The sequence below is a fragment of the Macaca mulatta genome, chromosome 12 (assembly GCF_049350105.2).
Source record: "Macaca mulatta isolate MMU2019108-1 chromosome 12, T2T-MMU8v2.0, whole genome shotgun sequence".
NCBI classification, from domain to species: Eukaryota; Metazoa; Chordata; class Mammalia; order Primates; family Cercopithecidae; genus Macaca; species Macaca mulatta.
This window is the reverse complement of record NC_133417.1, coordinates 5,063,518-5,066,858: the sequence shown is the minus strand read 5'-3', so window position 1 is coordinate 5,066,858 and position 3,341 is coordinate 5,063,518. Positions and strand designations below refer to the sequence as shown.

At 48.5% G+C, this 3,341-nt stretch overlaps 1 long non-coding RNA gene across 1 annotated transcript; it reads right to left on the bottom strand.

The window, feature by feature from the left end:
* Positions 1-264: 264 nt before the first annotated feature.
* LOC144333297 (uncharacterized) lies at positions 265-2,782 on the bottom strand. The gene is made up of 2 exons (XR_013401842.1): positions 2,651-2,782; positions 265-1,255 (listed from the first exon to the last, which is right to left on the bottom strand). It is a non-coding gene; the product is annotated as an uncharacterized LOC144333297 (long non-coding RNA).
* Between the last annotated feature and the right edge of the window lie 559 nt (positions 2,783-3,341).

The following is a 3,341-nucleotide window of genomic DNA, read 5'->3' as shown; positions in this document are numbered from 1 at the left end:
ACATGTAATAATTTAGGCATACAGCACCTGAAGGGAAAACTGCCAGTATGCTAAAATATTGGATACAGATGCTCAAAAAATATAATGTAGCATTCTTACAATGCATGTGCTTTTAGCATGTAACTTGGTGAGTAGTGTTGAGCTATATTTGTAGGAATGTGTATCTTGAATACTTTAGGACACCACTGGAGATGTGTGCTTGAGAGGTATAAATACTGAATGTTCTTCTCCCTTCCTTTAAATGAAAAACATTAGCTCCCTTGATTTTTATTTTTATGTTTTGAAGTGGACTCTCACTCTTGTTGCCCAGGCTGGAGTGCAGTGACGCAGTCTCGGCCCACTGCAACTTCCGCCTCCAGGGTTGAAGTGCTTCTCCTGCCTCAGCCTCCCCAGTAGTTGGGATTACAGGTACCCACCACCATGCCCCGCTAATTTTTGTATTTTTATTAGAGATGGGGTTTTGCCATAGTGTCCAGGCTGGTCTCAAACTCCTGACCTCAGGTGATCTGCCCACCTCGACCTCCCAAATTGCTGGGATTACAGGCGTGAGCCACTGCGCCTGGCCAGCTCCCTTCTATAATGATTTATACAGTTGTTTTTGCTTTTTGTTTTTTCGAGACGGTGTCTCACTCTGTCGCCCAAGCTGGAGTGCAGTGATGCAAATCTGGGCTGACTGCAGCCTTCACCTCCTGGGCTCAGGTGATCTTCCCACCTCAGCTTCCTGAGTTGCTGTGACTAGACACACGTCACCATGCCCAGCTTTATTATTATTATTATTATTGGTATTTTTAGTAGAGACAGGGTTTTGCCATGTTTTCCAGGCTAGTCTCGAGCTCCTGGGCTCAAGCAATCTCCTGGCCTCAACCTCCAAAACTGCTGGGATTACAGGCGTGAGCACCACATTTGGCCCATTTTTTTTTTTCTTCCAGGATTAGGAGTCGACTTTCAGAAAATCCTTCAACCTTGCAAGCTTAATTTTCCATAAAAGTATTCCTCTAGGATAAAAACAAGGCACAAAGAAGTACGTGTGGACTGCAGTTAAAAATTTTCAAGAAAACTTAGCTTAGGAAAGTTGACATTTACAAAGAACAGGAGGCCCGTTCAGTGCCTTCTAGGCACTGGGAATGGCGGTCTGTGGGCGACCCTAACATGTGCGGCGTCCTGAGACGTGATCGTGGTGTTCACGCTTTTACCGAGGGCTTCCCGGGAGTACCAGAGGCTGTTCTTCTGCAGTCGGCCAGCCAGGCAGCAGCTGCTGGAGAAGGAACAAATAGCAAAAGACAGATGTACACGGTGTTATTGTGACAGAGAGGTTAAAACCAGGGTCACTTTGTTCTTACAGTTTTAAAAAACTAATAATGAAGTCCTTAAATATGTTTAGGATTTCAAAGTAGTTGTGGGTGTGTCTGTGTCTCTAGCTCCCGTTCGGGTGCTTCCTGCGAAGAGAGCTCAGAGACACCACCTTTCCTTGATGAGGTGACAGTGTCTGGAGAGGTGTGAACCCCGTGGTGGGGGGATGACTGACCTGGGGTGAGGCTGGGTCAGTGTGGGGATCCAACCCCACTCCACATTCCTGTAGGGAATCCACAGTTCTAAGTCTTTATGATAGGGGTAAAAATAACCTGGAAGAGGTGTTATTTTTTAAGAAGTAAGTGCCATGCTCTTTTTTCCTCATACTTTTCCGTGTTTAAGCAGCATTGAAGGATAAGGCACTAGTAGCATGTTGTTTTGGAAACAATGTTGTTGGTTATTTTACGTTGAATATGGTACTAAGGTTGCCTGGTAACAGAAGTTTTCCTTAAACAACATGGAACTCTGTTGAATCTGTTGCCCCATTGGCTGAGCCGTCTGAAATCAGTGCAGTAGCAGCTGAAGAGGCCTCCTCCCCTTGGAGGAAGCCGCTGGATTGGCAGGAGGCACCGGTCTTGATTTGAGGGAGTGAGGCGCCTTTGCAGGGACCCCACGTGGCCCCTGCAGCTCTCTCCTGCCCCCTGCTGGTTGGCCAAGCAGCCTTGCGACAGTGTGCTCAGTGTGAATGTTCACTGGGGCAGGCCGAGGCTTTTGTTCCAGAAACACTGACTTCAGAAACGGCCGGCTGTGTGTGTTGAGCATGGCAAGAAAGACTTACGTGTGTCTTAAACCTCTTGAACAAAGCAAGTTGATGTTTCAAATGCATCTCAAAGGCTAATGACTTTGCTATGGTCAATATTCAGGAGAAAAGAGGGTTTGATGAAACAGAAAGACAGGAGTGGCAAGTGACATGCTTGTGCCCCGTATGACTAAGCGATGTCCTGGCCGTTCCACACCACGGCCTCTGAGCAGCCAGCCTGCAGATACTGGGTCAATTTAGATATCCCTGATCTCTGCAGAGGTTTGATCAGGTAGCCCAAGAGCAGATAAACACAAACGCTGACTGGAAACCCTGGCACACGGAGACACTGGAAACAGCAAGCTGCTATTAACATCATAGTAAGAGACAGTCGCCTGCTCTCAGGGGTGTCAGTTTCTTTTGCTTCTAGACGTTCATCTGCGTTACAATACAGTTTTGCTCAGTTTATCCCCATTACTCCACTGTCTTCGCCGTTAAAGTCTCAGCCAGCACTTAGCTCTGACACTGCAGGAGTTTCACTGTGCGGCTGACCAGGCCTACCTGGCTTGGCTGTAAAGCAGGTGAGATTTTCCGGAAGGCAGTGACGAGAACCCGAGGCAGGAAAGAGCATTGCTGGTCTACATACGGCAGTGCACCTGCAGCAGAGCATGTACGTGCACGTTCAGGCTAAACAGGTGTAGGAGAGAAGAAAACCACCTACAATTAGTCCCTTAAAATGCCACACACCCAACCCTTGAGACCCTAGCACATACAGTAGTAGTGGTCTTGGAGATGGCAGGTGTGCTGAAGTCTGATTTTCTCACTTAGCTTTTCCAGCAGCGTTTTCCTCATCTCTAAGCTGGGCCTAACAACTGCCACGCGTAGATTTGTGCATGGAACCGTGCGTGTAAAGTGGGGTAGCCCCCAGGACCTAGGAAGGACTCGTGGTCAGTGTCGGTGGTCATGCGTGCTGTACGGGTCCCCCAGGAAGATGATTGCTACATATAACTCCCTCCGTTCAATGTCACTGAATGTAAAAGGTGGGACATTGGCTTCTGATGTGTCTGGTTTGCTGCAGGCCACGCTGCACCCCGTGGTTCCTGAGCCCTGAGCTGAAGTACATCCTGCTGCATCGCCTGTGTCGCTTTTGCTGTGTCACTTAGAGCTCCTGCCCTGGGAAACTTCCTCGCGCCTGACGAGCACCACAGTTTGCAGCAAGACCTGTCCAAAGCGTGGACTGCGAGAGCCCCGC